The sequence below is a fragment of the Labrus mixtus genome, chromosome 20 (assembly GCF_963584025.1).
Source record: "Labrus mixtus chromosome 20, fLabMix1.1, whole genome shotgun sequence".
NCBI lineage: Eukaryota > Metazoa > Chordata > Actinopteri > Labriformes > Labridae > Labrus > Labrus mixtus.
In genome coordinates, this window is record NC_083631.1 from 4,916,299 (window position 1) to 4,935,128 (window position 18,830).

The 18,830-nt window shown below is 41.4% G+C and overlaps 1 protein-coding gene across 2 annotated transcripts in view; it reads left to right on the forward strand.

Annotated features, from left to right (window-relative positions):
- coro7 (coronin 7) overlaps positions 1-18,830 on the forward strand; it is a 110,533-nt gene that overhangs the window by 12,996 nt on the left and 78,707 nt on the right. The window lies entirely within an intron of this gene.

The following is an 18,830-nucleotide window of genomic DNA, read 5'->3' on the forward strand; positions in this document are numbered from 1 at the left end:
TAGAGAATATATAGAAGAGACTTAGTGAAAAACTCTCTCTTTTTGTTGTCAGAGCTATCACATCTCAGTCACAAGTGTGAACAGGGCGGTGATAGCATTAATGCATGATCAGAACGCACCGAATGCATCCTGAGGATGGATTGAGATCTGACAGCTCAGACCACATTTATCCAGATTGCTTTGGTAGTGGAGAGGCTCATGCATCCTGGGCAGCATTAAGGACCAACCAGTCAACTGGGAGAACAATGCTGCCTCCCGCCGGGTGTAATAATGATGACTCAGTCTCTCATTCAGTGCCCTTAAATGGGCAGGCGCTTATTTTGAATGTTAGACCGGCAAAGTGTAAATGCTTGTCCTTAAGTGCTGTCCACTCATGATCAGATCACTCAGGATGGATGTTAGGGTATAAACAGGGCCTTTGAGATGGGAATCATTGGACATACAGTAGCTCTTGTGTGTCCACTGTTTCCATCCATGGCAGCATAGTAATCGACTTGAGCTGGCTCATCCCTGCAGCCAGCACTGAACAGGGTTCTCTTCTAGCCAGGTGGGGTAAATTTAGGCCCTAATTACAGCCCTGCCCGTGCTTTATTTATAGGAAATAAAGACTGTGCAGGGTAATTAAAGTCTTGGACAAGAGGAGAAGTATTTACTGCATCTGTAACCAGTGAAAGTGTGTAGGCAAGTGCACGAGCAAGCAAATGGATCTTATTGAGGTATTTCGCACACTTGTGTCGTCCCATCAAATGAGAGCAGATCCCATTTGAGATTTGACTTTTGTTTTGTTGTCTGTTATTCTGCTCCGTTCGTTTTCTACCATGTAATCTGCAGAGGAAAAGTCAATGTTAGCTTATGTTACTTTAAGCTAAATGAAAAGGTGAACATGTTGACTTTATATTAGCTGGTGGAAGCTGTGGTTCACCAAGTGTTATTAAGTCGTCTTATTAGTGTGACAAAGCTTTTTAAATAGTCAGACTATGTCAAATAAATCCAAAAGCTCAGGATTCTGGTGTAAGCATGGCATAGCAAAGCTTTGACTCATCAAGCACCAAAGATAAACATGATGTGTATCATTAAAGCTGATTTTTGTTGGACTTGCTGTTCTGGGTTCTGCCCTCCCTGCCATTACATCCCTATACTGGCCTCTTCGTCTCAGATGAGTTCCCCTCACATCTCTCTGCAGCCATAGGCCTCCGCCCTGCTTCCCTGCACGGTGAGAGGAGGCACACTTCCCGACCTGATCCTGAGGAGGATGAGTTGTTCTGTGGATGTTAGGACACATGCATTAGCGAGCATTTTGCATCTCCTCTTACTGTCTCTCTCCTGTGGCTTTTGATCATTCCCTGATGTCTGTGCATTTGCTGAGTGTGTTATCCTGTGTATGAGTGTGTGTCTCTGCCTGTGTGTATACCATGTGCTCTTCAAATTACAGTGCTGAAAATACCCCTCATAGTTTTGGGCCAGTGCTGGCCATAGAGCTGTCGATCTGTGGTCGCTGGAAGAAGAGGGAGACAGGAAAAGGGAATAGTTTGCCGGACTTGGGGGCCAGATTCCTCGTTTTCGGCTCGAGCTTCTGCTGCCTTGGGTGAAATTAGAGAGGACCACGAGCTGGAATGGGTTTGGACTTGAGGAGGGAACGCTAGGCAGGGCCAAGGAAAAGCATAGCGGTTTCTGGTATAGGTGGCTTAAAGCATTCCATCTTTTAGACCCTTCCATAAATTACACACACTGAACTCCCCGGGAGGTGTTTGTGTGTCTCCAAACTTGAGTTACTCATTACAGACGCACAAAAAAAGAAGACTTTGTTATCTCACTAACTGTGAATAATTGTGTTTGGGAAAAGTGTTTTGTGCAAGTGGGGGGCTAGTTGAGCGTGTGTGTGTGTGCATACTCAGATTTCTCATTACAGGCAGAATAAACTACCAGCGGGCGCGATGAGCTTAGTGTGTGTGTGTGTGTGTGTGTGTGTGTGTGTGTGTGTGTGTGTGTGTGTGTGTGTGTGTGTGTGTGTGTGTGTGTGTGGACTCTGGCAGGCAGCACAATGAAGCTCTTTGACTGCAGCAGAAGACTTTAGTTTGCGTCACAGATGTGAACCCAGGGGGAGAGAGAGAAATATTTAAAGAAATGACATGAAATGGAAGAACTTAAGTGTAGTGTTTGTGCCTCTTTATTTTCTATTTTTTTTCCTGTTTTTACTTTGTTTATTTGTCTATATGCAAAAATAAGGGAATGGACTCAACTGAACTGCCTTCAGTATGCAGGTGTGATTGTGAACCTGATTTATTTGTTGGCTCTTTAAGACTTATTTTTAGAGATATGGCAGTTTTCTGTCATTCAAATATGCACTGCAGCAGTCTCTAAGGTTAGAACAGATCGAGCAGGGTGAGCTCCGACACATATTTTATCCTTCAGAGTTCAAAGAGTATCAGATCCAATCTTAATCAGATGGGATTACTGATCTGGAAATTACTTTCTCAGTCCCCAAAAAAAAAAAAACGACTAAAGAGAAACTATTTCTTCTCACAGAACATCAGCGCGCGCCAAAGACTGAGATTATGACACTTCTCGCAGAATGAAGCTTGTTTAGAGTTTGCAGAATGTGTAATGTTAACACCACACAGATCTGGAGTCCACATTGTGAAATATAATGTTTATAAAGAACAGGAGCGCATTCCAACAATATGAGAATATAAGAATTCTTTAATATAGCCAAAACCTCTTATTGTGCCTGCTGGCTGGAAGAAACTACTAGCATTTGAGTTTATAATAACAATAATAATAATAATAACTCGATCTGTATAGAACCTTTAAAAACACAGGTTTACAAAGTGCTTTGACATACATGCAAAGGTAACTTTAGAACAAAGCAGAGAAACTCAAACACAAAAGAACCTAAACCTCACCAAAAAGACAAAAAACAGCAAATGATTAAACCTGCATGTTGTGCTTTGCCTGTCAGCACCTGTGAGTCCAATCAGACTTAAAGCTGTTCATTGCGCTTACTGACGTTGTTTCCTCCTCTCTAGATCCTTGCTTGTGTTGAACTTACTCTCTGATGTACGTCGCTTTGGATAAAAGCTAAATGAATTGTAGAATTGTAGAACATAATTAAACCAAGAACCCATCAGCATGAAATGAGACCAGGATGAGCAAGGGGAATTTTCCTGAATATCACCTGCCGGTTCACACTTTGGATTAACTTGACTTTTTGCAGAAACTTTACTCTGGGGCTGGCAGGGGAAATTCTGGATAAAGTTAGGATAAAAATATTTGTACATTGCATTCACATGTGAAGCTTTTTTGAAAATTTCAGCAGTTTTGTGCATGTGTGAAAAAGGCATTTCATTGTTTCTGTTTTAATCTGGAGTAAAATTGATAATGCAGAAGAAAAGACACCTGGCAAGAAATATGTCTTCACTTGAGTTAAAGGTCAAGCTGCCAATTAGTAGGTCGATCCCCATCTGACCAAAGTAATCCCTTTGACCTTCTCATGGCTGATAATAATGTACCTCCATGTCACCTCCTATTAGCCAGAACACAGCGTGACATGTCAACGTTTGTAATGCTGCATCTAAATGCATTTATTCATGCATCAGAATACCTCAGATGAGTTTGTTTCTGCAGGTCTGTTTCTCCTTTAACATAAACACACTTCTGTCTTTTTGCCCCTCACTCCTGTGGTTTGTCTCTTTCGATACACTCACCCTCTTTCCAACTTACTGTCATGCAATGCCGCCTCGTGCCTCCATCTCCCTCCACCCAACCCTGCTGGGTTCAGGACCTGGTAATAGCCAGTGGTTAACTCAGCCCAGATGTCGTGCCCTCGCTCCCCTCCTCGTCTTCTGTCTTTCTTCTCCTCTCCTTCCATCCCTCAGCTCCCTGTGTTACTGGCCGCACTCGCTGCCAACATTAGTTATAGTTTCAGTGAATTTTGGCAGAGCTGAAAGAAGTCTCTCCTAATGAGGGAACAGGATTTTTGCCGATCTTGACAGCTCGGCAAAACAGTGGCAGAATATCTGCTTATTCCATCATTTCATTTGATGGAGACTTTCTCAAATAGATGTTTAGTTTTCATGACTTGGCTCCTCTGGGTGCTTATTTTCATTGTAAACTAAGAGATAATCTAACTTAAGTTTTGTTTAATGTCATGTTTGAATTACATTTTGTGTGTGTGTTCAAACAGAATGATGAGGTAATAATGAATGTTTGTCAGTCCAGTTTCTGGAAAAGAAGCTTAGAGGCTCAAGAAGTCCAACAGGATTTGTAAGAATTTTAGCTGCTTTAGAAAACGAACAGCATTTGTTTTGTGTGTGTGTGTGTACATGTGCGTGCGTCCGTGGGTGCGAGTGCTGAAGTATTTTTTGTGGAGGAAAGAGGTGAGAGAGAGTGCCAGCTGGCAGCGACGGACGCCCTTTGCTCACATGTGTGTGTTGTTTGTGAGCGGAGGCCTCATTAGTGTGCTGGCTGCTCTGGGACTGTTAGTTTCCAACTAATTAAGGCCCCCATACGCACACATGTGGGCGACACCTGGAGCCCAAAATGGATGACGATCAGCTTTTGTTTTCCGGCAGCATACGAAGGAGAAGATCCATTATCCTGGGAGTGAGTTTCTTCTTCAGCTGCCAGTCACGCTTTGTTGGAATCTCAGTTCACAGATTGTCGAGATAAGAAGCAGAACGTCTTAAATTAAGATGAAACATTAAATAATGACATAATCATTACGACTTGGGAAATGAGATAAGTTCACTTGGGAATCCCTTGTTTTAAGAACTGTGTCATCATGCGAGATTGGAAGAATTAGCTGATTCATTTAGAAATTAATGACAACAAGACATCAGTTTCATCATCTTACAGCTCCCATGTGACTCCAGCTCCCTTTGCCTTCTTAATCTTTGCTACAATTTCCATGAACTACAATGTGGCTTTAATCAACCTCTGCACTGCTTTGCTAATGCTATCCATTTTAATTTTAAACAAAAGACTGTTTCTGTGTCTTTGGCCAATGCGGCCCACTCCTGGAGGTATTGCAACAGCAGTCGGAATTTATTGTTTTCTGCTTTATTGCAACCAGAGCAGCAGAATGAGGTGTAAAAATTAGCTTGTGTTTGAACTCCTGTAACCTGTGTTGTTTTGCAAATGATCAGGTGGTTTAAATGTTAAGTGTTTGGTTTTGTGTGGTCTACAAGGAGCTGATGGTTGCAAACACCAGTGCCGTTGATCATTAAAATGCGTTGAATAGCCTACATACTGATACTTCAGGATCATAGTGCATGTGTGTGTGTGAGACAATCATAGAGACACACAGATCTTTACTTTGAGTCAAACAAAGATTCCATTTAAGTACATCCATAAATAAAATTGTTGGTCTTTAGGCTACAAAGAGACAATTAAACCTGAGATGCAGAAGAGGGCATGCAGAGGGAAATCAAGTTAGGTGTGGGCTCCAGATTACCTGACCACAGATGACTGACCATATGCGTGTGCTTGTACTTTCCAGGTCATCATGTTCACTGTAAACTTTTTCTCAGTTTGCTTCCTTAATCATACTGGTGGTAAGCTAAGTCTTAGACTGCACAACTGACTGTAAAGGAGGGCCTGATTTCAGCTCGATCAAGCTGTTTTCATGCAGCGTACATCGGGGACAAGGGCCCAATCAGCTGCTCTATATCGATCGCATGGATTTCTGGCATGGTTAAACTTTTGGTTGTCCGACTGCACCCTCGAAGACAGTCCATCCTCCTACTTCTTGTCTTTTTTTTTTTCTTCCTGATTGCACCTGCGCAAAATGTCAGACAGGGTCTGAAATTGGCATGGCAACAGCAGGCATGCCTGTTTGATGCTTCTTGTCTTCACCGTCCTATGAAGGAAGATATTAAAGAGAGAATCGTTGGCACCAAACAGCTGTGGGCCTCCAGCTGACAGGAAAAATTTGTCATGGTTTCGCTTGCCAGATTGTGTTTGTTTGAGTGTCTGTTCATGTGCGAGAGCAAGAGCGTTTCCACAGTGTTTGCATCTAAGCCTTGCAACAGAAATGTACATAGATCTGTATAGGTACATAGACTTCAACTCCTTCTGTGGGAGTCCTCAAAGGAACCTTTATCGACAGTTGTGAATGCTACAATGTAAAGTGTGAGCACATCATTCATTAGCTTAGCTTGGGCGTCATAAATGATTCACCCGTACACAGTACACTGTGAGTTGACATTCACAATCGTACAGTGTTCTGCCCGGCCTAAGAGGTCAGACAGTGGTGTAGTATACAAGAGGTGTGAGTTGTAAGGAGAGACAGCTTGGTCGATTCACTCAGTGCTTTTCTCAAAATGACATCTTACTGAGAGAAATAATGAGCACTCTAAAACAACGTGGAAAAATGGAGCCATGTGCTACGAATGACAAAGTCCTGTGCCTTTGTTTGCCAGCATAAACAAGCTAAGTCGTAACACATATTGCAACATGCTGTGATTGAAAAATTCTGTGTGACATCAATTACCCTGAGTCATTTATTGGCTTTGCATCACCTGGGGTTTGTTTAGTTGACAGATAATTCTTCCCATGAAAGTTTCTTCTTTTTCTTTTTTTTTTTTAGATGTCTTGAGTTGTTATTATTAGGAATGCCCAAAGTACTTTGCAGTTTTCAAAACTTCAATCTATTTCTCTCGCTAAACTTGTTCATAATAACAACAATTGCATTGCATTGTGGGAATTGATATGTTGGCACTAACGTTAATCGAGATAATTGGCAGAATAACAACACACATCACGTTGAGTAAATGGAACAGTGGCTTTTACTGAAATGTAACTAATATAGCCATGAATCACAAATAACTGAGCAAGTTTGAATGTAAATATTTCCAGTATGATTTTCATGTTGTATGTTTATTTTAAAAAAGGACAGTATTATTCTGGGGGACTGTAGGGTATTTTGGTTCATTTTTACAAACGTGACTGTTGCCAACCACCGTTCATAACAAAATTGACACATCAGTCATGATCAGAACTTTAATATATTTGGTGACGCAGTCTTTCATTCTGTTAACTTTGAGGTAAATGAAATATTTATTAAAAAAACAAAGATGAATGTCTTAAACTGGTGTGTTCCACACTTGGTTCTGATTATGACAGCCCCATTAAAATGATTCCCCCATAGCGTCTTCCAGGGTTTGATTCAGAAGAATGCACCATACCTCAGCACAGATACATATACTACACAGGCTGTGTCTCTGTTGGTAGAGTCAGTTGTCCATTTTACACGTTTTGAATATAGGACACAGATGTGCACAGCTGTATCAGTGCTGAATGTTTGGCCAAAGAAAATGAGCGAAATTCATGATGAGATCCTCCAAGTAACTGTCTGAAGCACCCTCTGAAATCTGGCTCACACATGTCTTATAAATACCACATCCCTCTCAGATCATCTTTTACTAATTGAGCTTCTTAAAACAACAGGTCCTGCAACAATTTGTGGTTTCATGCAAGAGCTCAAAGAGAAGTTCACCCTGATTGAAGATGTTGAGTGTTATTGTAAAGTTAGTGTTTGAGAGGCTGCAGTAGTGTGAGCAGCCGCAGGAGATGGAGCTGTTTGTTAGCACGGAGAAGATGAGGTCATTAATCAAGCTGTCAGTCAGATTCTTCATTGCACAAAGTATGCCACGGGTCAACACTTGGACTGTAGGCATTGAAATCATACCCAGTATTTTTTTTAGACACAAGCATCAACATTGGAGAATACATTACACGTTTGATCTCGTTGCACACTTCTGACCCTTTAGGCTAACACCTGCTGCTGCAATTGTAAGCACATTAAACTTGTTATTTTTCCCTTCTCTAATTTTGCCAGGATATGAGTGATAACGTTCTTTCAATTAACGCAGGAAAGTTCCAATATCACACTCTGATTACTGCAAACAAATAGATTGTTGAAGGATCGTAAAACAAAGGGAAAGCCTCCAGTATTTACACCATGATTATACTCATGAACGTGACATGCCTTCAACACATGTGCCTCCAGAGCAAATCCCGTTCTGCACAGTCCATGCTTCTATACGGACGCGTGGGGGTACTTTGATGATGTGAAGCTTGTGTGATGTGGTTCAGGGAGGGAGGAAAGCTAGCCAACTGTATCCACGGCAGCTATGAAAGAGCCGTAAGTGACAACAGGCCCCCGGAGGGCTGGGTCAGGCTACAAGGATTCAGGGGCTTCATTTTGTCTCCAACAGTGTGGGCATGATTTGCAGCATGATGCATTGTGCTCCTACTCTGTCCAACACTACATCTCTTCATAAGAAACCCTGACAAAGAACCAAGTCTTTGTTTTTACAGAACAGGTCTGGCTTGCAGATTCTCATCAGCCCCGGGTGTCTTGAGTTTTTGCTGTAGTCAGCAGCATCTTTCTTTCTCTATGTCATTACTGCCCCATCCTGCCCCTGCTTCTCTGTTTGGATTAAAGGACCAAGCCTCTAGAATACTCAATACTTGAACCTCAACCACAGTAACCATCAAGAACCCCCCAGATCAACATGCACTTGAAATCTCCTCTGGCTCTCTTGTGCTTCTTTTGGACCAAATCACTGATTCAGCATTTAATGGTTCCGTTCATCATGTTAGTTCCAGGAACCAATTAGCTCTCTGTGGTGCTCTAATCCAAGAACAGCCTCTGTGACCTTGGGTTTGTGTTCCCAAAGGGAGGCCCATGCCAGTATAGGCACAGTTGATGCCAGTCCCCTCAAAGTGTGTAGTGACTGGGTCCAATCTGTTGTCCCCCCCCTGGCCCCCAGAGAGGAGCGACCACAGCCTGAGCTGGCAGAGTTCACTGGCTGGATCTCAGACTGCAGCCACACGGCCCAATTAGCACCGTGGCTCAATAATCACAGCCTTCGTACCACTTCAGTGTTTCATTACATTTAGCAGGGCAGTTAAACTTATTTGATTTTGTAGCCTGGACCGAGAATCACGAAACATTCAGCCTCACACCAACCAAAAAAACTAGTTTAAAAAACATCAAGTAGGACTCTTAGTCAGGTTTGGTATTTGAATTAAATCCTGATGTAAGATTCATGACTCTGCTTATAATATTTCACAACACCTTGGGATTATGGGATTGTTTACTTCCCATAGTTCCACTTTTGCAATAGTTGAACTGGCCCTTTGCCTTAAGAGTCTGAAAATATATCTTCTATTATGCGTAGGCAGATGACCTCTTCCGGCCTTTAGACTCCCAGAACAAGGAAAATAATGAAGTTATCCTTGGCTTGATCTATAGAAAGAGTGGTTCCAGATAGAAAAAGTATCTGGAACTGTCTCAGGCTGGATAATGGTTTTTACAACTGCCCAAGCAGATTTCTTTACAAATGCACTTACTTGGTAGCTCTGCTTCTTCACCACTGTTCAATACTTTGATACTTTTTGATACCTCGTGCTATAAAACAATGCAAAATTGCAGACATATCCCTGCACACTGACTACATTGCACAATGGAAATGTTATTGGGACAGTGTGCAGTAGTTTTTCTGCAGTTTTAGTATTGTATTAGTATTGAAACACACATGGATATTGTTAGATTTCTACTAGTATGATATCAAAGTTTACACATTTGGTATCGTAGAAACCCTTCCTCTGACTGGGCAGGACATACTGTAACTCCAGGGTAATCACTCTACCAAAATTTTAACCTTCGATGCGATACTGGTATAAAGAACAAATTATATCGATAACTGTTTTGTTACCATAGCAACAGAAATCGAAGTCCTAGGCACCAATTTCAGTACCAAAAGGTTGCCAATGTATTTTTTCCAGTTGGACAGCAATTTCGCTCTTTCCCCACTGACTGAAGATTTGTAGCTTCTGTATACTATAGGTTGTTATAACAGAGATTGTGTCGCCCTAAAGAAAAGTGGTATCCAACATTTTTACGGCTTTGTTTTTTTTAAGGCCATCCAGTCCCATCCATGGATCGTTGTCATCCAAGAAACATGTGAAATGGTTTTAGCTCTTTTCATTTGAGCATCTGGAAGTTAATGATGATCATAGAAGAGATTCTGCAGCAAACAAATGAGCACAGCAGCAGCGGAGGTAAAGCAGCACAGTGCCAGTAGTTGAAAACCTACACTTGTGAGAATGGGAGGCCTCCTGTGCTGCGGCGTCCAGAGCGCTCGTTCATACAACGTCCACTTTTTCCTGCCTGTATTTTTAGCCACTCGTAGACAAACCACACTTCTTATCCTCGATGCAGCCCTGAATCAACCTTCTACCCAGAACTGTAGCTCCTTAAACTTTTCTTCCATCAACATTCCCCTTTCCCTTCTCTAGTTAATCACTATCCTAAAGGGGAACCGATCTATCGTTAACATCCCCCCACTTTTCCATCTACCTCTTTTCCCCTCTTTGATTTATTTTTCCATGGGGCAGAATGATTTCTCGGACCAGTGTTTTTCCTGCCCTCTGAAAACACAAGGAAACGTCTTTGTGGCTAGCAGTCAGTTGCAATCATTCTCTAAAATAGTTTCCATGATGCGCAGAAGTTAAGCTTTTGTATGTCTGAAATGGAGACTGTCTTCTTATGTGTTCATTGTCAAATTGTCAAATGTATTTGTGAACATATTTTGCACAAATCCAATTTTGATTCCGATTTCATTAAAATGCAGGAAAATACTTGCAGGAGAACAAAAGAGGTCGAATGCATTGCACAAAATGCAATTTTGGAACACATGCAGTCATCTGACAACAACTGGTTCAAGGTGTCTTTTCCCTGCTCACACTTTATTGTAATCCTGAGCTACAAGTTGGATTGCAAACACAATCAGCACAGAACAGAGGAAGTCTTTGCTCGATATTTCTAATCAGTTATTCGAGTTATACTCTTAGATTGATTTAAAGTGTAACTAATAGTTTAAATAATCAATCAAATGTTCGGGGAAAACAAGATAAAAAAATCAACTTCCTCTCATAAAAGCTTAACAATATGCATGTTTGTTGCTCTCCTATTCATATGAACTTTGCAGAAAACCTTGGATCGTTTGAGGTCATCACCTAAGATCATTTAGAAAGTGATCATATTCTATGTTTCTATCCGTAGAAATAGAGACTTTATTTATGGGTGAAATGTGGCTTTTGAAAATGTTGTGATTTCAGGTTGATGACAGCATCGCACCTGCCACCTTCATAATAAAGGAAATACAGGATATATGATACACAGGACATGAAGTATTTGTGGAGTGTGTAGGATGAAATTGAGGAAATCCTCCCTGATCCCTAGAAGATGTATGTGCCTCATGTCTAAAAGCCAGGGTGCAGTTTTCTCCCTTCTCTCACTATTCATCTCGTTATTCTCAAACTGTCTCCTTGTCCTATCTTTATCCCTCCACACTTTTTCCCATTAAGGCTAAGAGGAAGAGTATAAGAGGGGGGGGAGACACCAAGGGAAAAGACGTCTGGATATCCCATTCTAGCTAGATGCTATATTTAACTGGGGATCAGTCCAGTTCATATCATTCGTTCCTCCTCAGGGGCTGCAGGTCTTTCCTTGTGTCTGCAGAGTTGACCTGGCTCTGTAGCTGCGATCATTGTCCTTTTGGCTCACATTTCTGCACAGTGCTTTTCACTTGCTGACACAAAGGAAATGAGACGGGGGGGAAAAGAATGACTTCAGGCGAAAAAAAGGATGATTGCAGTAACAGCCTGTGAGGTGAATCAGTGGAAGACGTGGCTGAATTCTTAAAATCTGAATCTATTTTTATGTTTTTTTTTTATTTCAATGTTACAACTCAAACGTTTAGGATAAAGCACGTCCTGTATAGGCGGCATGTGAGGTGTAAGTTCAGTATGTATAAACCTCCTGTGTCAGAGGAGTCACTTTCTCACATTCGTGCTATTACAGCTGCACCTAAGGATTTACGCCGCGTCATCATCTCCTTTGATTAACACTCCCTGCCCAGCTTTTGACCTTGCACATTAATTTTCATATTCAGGAAGGGAGAAATGAGAGGAAGGAGAAGAACGGAAAAATAGGAGAACAGCTTGTGGCTTCTCTAGTTTTGGAGAAATTAGCGAAATGCAAGATGGTTCCAATTAGTGGAGAAAACGTGGCGGTCGGAAGCAGAGGAAATGAAAGAATAGAATGGCTGGTTTGATTTCCATCTTTTTCCCCTCAAGATCTCTTCCTCTTTTCTACTCTCTTCTTCTGGATGCATCTTTAAAGTCAGGGCTACATTAAAGGTAGTGAATCCTGACTCATAAACACAAGTGAAATGGGTCGTGAAGGCAGCACAGGATGAACAAAACCAAGTCACTGCTGAGGACTAATTAGCCGTGGATGAAAGACTGAGAAGGGAGTCTGTTTTAGAGGTGATGAAAGATACAAAGCAATGGTTATTGATTAGACGAGGGGAATTCAAAGAGGGGAAAGATGATGATTCTGGAAAAAGAGAGGAAACCACAGAGGAGAAAGAAATAGAGGAGCAGGTTGAAGAGATGAGTGACTGCAGCTGGGGCAGTTTAGTGTTGGATTAAACTCTACAACGGAAAGGAAAAGAACCGATAAGAGACTACCTAAAACACCCTATTACACCATTAACTACTGCAACAATACGGCAGCAACAATAGAGGGGAAAGACAACAACTACAATTATTAAACATATACATTTGAGTAAAAACTTTGTCTTCCATAACTTAATTCTAAATATTCATACAAATACTAAGATGATTCACAGAGAGGTGCAGAGATGAAGCGAAACAGAGTCTGTGGTAGAGACGGAGGGAGATGCAGAGATTGTGATAGTTCCCACATGTGCACACAGACACCTGATATTCATCCCGTTGGGTGAATCAACATTCTCTACGAGTGACACAGATGTGCACTCCGTCTTTTTAGAATAGCTGAGGGAGAGGGACAGAAGGAGATGGAGCGATACTCATTTGTTGACATTGGGACAGGATATTTAATAGACTCTATAAAAGCATAATTGGCCAGACTGCTGACTGGCACTTTCCTGTGTCTACATCTCTGTCTGAAAGGTGATTAACCCCGGTGTAAAGCCTGCCTGCTGTCATTTGAGTTTAATTTGCTTTATCATGGCTGCAGCACTGCTTTCATTCCTTCTTTTTTTTAAATATTTTTCTTGAGTTTTCCTTCTTTAAAGTCTTTAAAATTGTTTTATTTTTTTTACTATTTAGCAGTCTGGAAAATATTTTCCCACATCGTCATGCAGACACCTGTGTTGGTGATATCCTTTTCCCAGATGTGATGTCACTCCCTGCACTTCCTTTATCGTGAATGTGAGCCAGTCGTTAAACAGGTGTTACTGATTCTTTACACCTCTTCTGCCCATTTTTGTCAAGTCATGAGCCATTTACCATTTTTGTGCAAATTCCATCAGCTGGGATCCTTTGTTCGACTGCTAAGAAAAACATTTGTCTTATTTTTCTTTTCTTTTTTTTCCGCCCCCTGTCCTTTTCTTCTCGTTCTCAAGTGTGTCATGATCGATTTGTAGCATGTCAGTGAGGTTCAACTGGAGGAAAGCGGGGGCTTTAGGTGAATGGGATTTGAGTTAAATTTACAACTGCAGTGGAGAGAAACTGTTTGGCAACATTTATACACACTCACACACACACACAGAGTCCAGATGTTGTGTCCTCTGGCTGCCCCAGGTTGTTAGTAGTAAAGTAGCTCTCTGCCAGCTGTGTTACGCTTCCTTAAGCTGAAAAACAGCTCGTTGGGAAAAAGGTGAGCGGAGGCCCAGCACAGACCCCTAATCCTCACTTTCTCTTCTACCGCTCCAGCAGTCAAGCCCTGATGACATCTTTGTCAAGAGGCTCAAAGTCGCACGTGCCTTCATATCCTAACGGAGTATGACATCATGGCGGTGAGCGCTATGGAGCATGTATAGCTGTCTGCCTTGGAGCTGGTTGTAAAAGCCTGGGGGATACTGTATTGGCAAAAGAAAGCGTGTCTGCTCTATAGAGCCGGTTCACAGAAAGGTGATACATTTTCAGACGGCTTTTTTTTATCGATCCCATGATGGAGAAAATTGTCCACTCCATAGTCTGGTTTGAAGGCAGGTCAACAATGGATGCATTTGAAGCTTCTGTATGGGACCTTATTGCCTTTTGAGACATGCTAGCTGCATGGCTCCAGTTTGCACTTTCGGGCAATCAGTTCCCCACTTTGGTGATGGTTGTAGTATGTCATCAACTATCGGAATGATTTCCATGAATAAATTGATATAAGAGCTTTTTAGGTCCCAGAATATCCCCGACTTAACCTCTAGTGCCACCGTCAGACTGACAGTTTTGGGTCTTAGTGAAGGGTCTTGACATCTGTTGGCTGAACTGGCACAAATTAACTACAGATAATGTTGGTTTCAATTCATAAACTTTGAGTGCCGCTATGAGATGGTGGAGGTGGGTTAGAATAAATTATTTAAAATTATTTCAGAATAAAATGTCATAAAATGTGGTACACCCATTCCTTGTCTTCCAAATAATTAATTCTATTAACTTTGGTTTGGGTTAAGCTTTTCATCTAAGCTGTCACCTTCAGTTCAATTTCTTGAATACTTACTTCTGCTTTGTAAGGTGTTTTGAAAGGTGCTTTTAAATAAAAAAAAAAGTATCATTATTATTCCTATCCGTACTGAAACTCTGCTTCGTTTTGCTCTAACCCCCCTGTAATGACGCCACACTGCTCCAATGGACTGAGTTCATTTAAATGCGTGAGAAGGCTGTGTTTTCTTCCACAGCATTAATGCCGGTTCACGTTTAAGGCTACTCTTCAGCTCATCAAAGAATAGTTCTGATGTTGCATTTGGAAACAGACAATCCTTCTTACACGTTCATCCGGAGCTCTGCAGCAGATCATCATGACTGAATATGGCAACAAAAGTGATGGTGCAGAAATGGTCCTGTTTAATCTTGCATGTAATATAAACCCAATTAGAATCACATGCTGTTAGCCAGAAAATAAATCAGACACCACATGTTGCTCCTAACAGAAGTTTCAGTGTTAAACAGACAGAGAGCGGATAAAAAATAGTCAGAGCTACACTTGTTCCTAGTTTGGTCACAGTACCGTCTCTGCACTGTCTTGCCCCTGGAAGGAAATCGGCCAGTGGTTATGAAGAGTTCAATGGCTACACATTCTCTCTGCCTGTTTATAGTGTCCTGACTTTAGCCTCTTTCCTTTCACGTATCTGTTCTGATCTATCACTTATTTGGAGGTCCACATTTACTCTTGTCCTCTCTCGTTGATCTGGCCTTGCATGGTCTGATCAAGGCTCTATGAGTTGAGTTACTTGCACAAGGCATGCTTTCAGACTACAGGCTGAAAAATGACTTTGAGTGTTTATTCAATCCAGGACTGATTATCAACTCAGTTGGTGCCTTGCTAGCATAACTTCAGATACGTGTTTGAGAGCCAGGTCAGTGGAGTGCTTTGTAATCCCTCTTAGTGACTAAAGCTATTTAGGAGCACACCAGGAGCCAGAAAACATCTGTTGCATACAGATGGTGTCAGGTAAAGTGCTGGTATGGACAAAGATGTATCATCCCTGAGAGGTTTGCAGAAGTACAGTTCTGAGAATTTCCTTTTTAAGACTGTGATTTGATGTCCGCAAGTGCAGTGACAAGTCCCCACAGAGCTCTGGACGCTAAATCTGGTTTGAACAACCAGTGTGTGGCCTCCACGGACTGCTATGCTATGATTTACATTTTTCTTTTACTGCATGGATGTATCCAACACAGGAGCCTTGGCCTTACCTTTAGTGGAAAAGTCAAACACCTCTGGAGATAATCTTATCTCATATTACTCCAATTCAATTTTGAGAATGAAATACTTGTATCCATTTCATCTCTTTGTCTAAACTTTAAACTTTAAAGGAAGGAATTGTGTTTGTCATAGCCTGCCATAGGGTTGTCAAGATACTAGATTTTTAAACTTCGATAAGATTCTAGTAAAATTCAAACATCGATACCTTTTTTATATCACAGCAACAAAAGTACAATGAGGCTACGTCGGCTGTGTTGCCAACATGTCAGTGCACATTAGATTGTTCTCTCTCTCTCTTTTTCGCTCGTTGCAGCTTTGATTAAAACGTATGACTCAGGATCAGTAAAGGTTGTTTTTTTTTTAAGCGTTGGTACTTTTCAATACTATCAACCATTAGAATAATGGCGATTGATGCTTTTTGATACCACATGTTTTAAACTTAACAAAGCATCAACATTTTTTGACAACATTAGCCTGCCATAGCTTAAATCATTTACTTTATTGTAATTTTTTAAGTAAAACAAGAAGACATAAGCAGCTGTCAGTTCTCTGCAGTTTGAACAGAGCTATGGAAAGTAGATTATTAGCTTAGTTTAGCATGCAAACCAAAAGAAGGGGGAAAAAAGAGCCTGGCCAGTCCAAAGTTTAAAAATACTCATTGTAACATCAGTGAGTTTTTTTATGATTGAATGGAAAATGAAATGTAGAATTGACCCTTTATGAATTTGGGGATGTAGGCTACATGTAGTTTAATTACTTTTTAAGGAATTGCCACAATTGTCACAATATGGTTGCCAGGCAACAAGGAGCAACGCAGCAAAGAAGTCATAATGAAACTGCTGTTTGTCACTTTTCGTTTGTGTTACTGTGTGTTTCCTTCAAAGGATTAAAATCAGGGAGAACAGCCAGTCAAGCTTTGTCAAAGATTAATGGTGACATTTAGCTTGTAGCCTCAGTCCAAACATGACATGGGTATTATTATAGATGCACTGTTGCACAAGCTGGCCACCTCCTTTTTGGACATGATGCTGAGGCTTGAGTCACTGCTTCAAGTTGCTGCTGTTAAGAGATGATTCATCCTTAAATCAGTGACTCGTTTGAACATTTTCAAACCGATAAGATGTAATTACGGTGCTCCGAAGGGGAAGGGAGTGAACTGTTGAAATTCCTTACCACTGAAATCAATTCAACAAACAGCAACTCTGCAGACTAAAAATGACCACCCTTATCTATGCTTGGATGCCTGCTAAACTCGAAGCAGTCTAACATGTGAATGTCATTTATATCCACATTATGCTGGATGGTAAGAAGCACCCTGGAGAGGATTTGAGGAAGAGCAAGCGATGAAACGTTTGATTCAGACAGTTTAAAGAGGTATAACCATAAGCTTCATCTCTTCCCCTAAGAAGTTCATTTTCAAACCAACTTCCAGGTTTCTTGCATGTGGTGAGAGTAACGTCAGAAAGGAGAAAAAAAAAGGGAAGCGCTGTTTGAGTTTGCACTGATAGGACCCACATGTATGTTTCCCTGTATAAGCACATGTGTGTCTCAAACCAGATTGAATATTACTGCATGTACATCCTTTTTATTCAACCATTATCTCAGGTTATAGCTTCTGCATGTGCCCATCGCACTCAAACATTGGCCTAAGTTACCACAGCTTGTACAGTGCGGGGCCTTTCTGGCCCGTGACCTCCCTCATGTTCAGGGTTGCAACACAGCAGCTCAAGTTCTCCCCACTTGTTTTTACAATTTATCATCTGCGACTATTTAACAGTGACTCAAGATGAGGCGGCGCACTCTGTAGAGAGTATGTGAGTGTTAAGCCCTTGAAAATAAGCCTCTGTCTTCCTGCTTTTGCTTGTACGTCCAGCTAAGCTCCTCAGGGTAGTCTGGCCATAAAAATGACAACAGTAATTTGGGGAGACAAAGTGGGCTAAGGGGCTAACTACCCCTGCTGCATGGAAACTTCATCCCTGACCTCCATGCCTTATGGGAAAGTTCAGTGTGACTCTTGTAATGTACTAGTGTACAGATACCAAGGGGTGTAAGGACTCTAAATGTGGCTCTGAAAGATTCAAAGTAGATACGACCTGTCAGATCAGCTATTAGTTACATAATTCGAGTGCTGCTCAAAGCCCTGGTACTTAAAAAAACTATTTTCAGTAGCTTGCTAACAGTCTGTGAGCCAGCCTGGTGCATCTTGTCTCCTTTTTTTCTCTACAGCACATCCATGACTATGGTTGTCATGATACCTGAATTGAACATTTCTATATGATTTAAGTACAAATCAAACAATATCGATACCTGTTTCAATACCATGGCAACAAGGCCCCAATATTTGGTAATTCCTTGTTTTCCACAAATTGCAGGCAAACTTCAGCAATGTCTTATTTGCACAAATACGTTGGCGTGTATTTTTACAATTAAGACAGTGCTCAGTCTTTTGCTGGTAGCAGCTCTAGTTAAAAAGATGACTGAAGGTCTGTAGTTCTCTTTAAGGCTTCTGTACTCTCTGATACAGTTGATCATTAACATAACAGAGTGTATTGTTTTCTTACCATGGCCTGATTCAACAGCAGCACATTGTTGGTTACAAAATCCAGTCCATCACTTACCTACATGGCCCCTTCCACTTGCCTCTTGTCTTTGCAAACATACACATTCCCTTTCTTTCAACACTTGCATTTTGTTGCCTTTGACAACATGTGTAATTTCCATTTGAAGACCACCCATCAAACCGAGCACGTCGGTGCTGCTTTGACACATACTCCTCATGGAAACAGGGTAACAATGCCTCAGTACCGTGAACACAGCCGCAGTGTCACAGTTTGGTAACCTAAGCAGTGTAAGGGCAGAAGTCACCTTGTCTGCTACATCAACACAAACAAGCGCTCCTTTCATGGGACAAGTCCTGTTCTGTTCAACCACATGGATCAGTCAAGAAGCACCTGGGCCGAGACCCCGCTGTCTGTCTTCCTTCCTCTGTCTGCTCCTCTTCCCTGCAAATCATTCACTCATTACCCCTCTCTTTTTTTTCTTGCGTAAGGTATCATTTAAAGTAAGGGCTCAT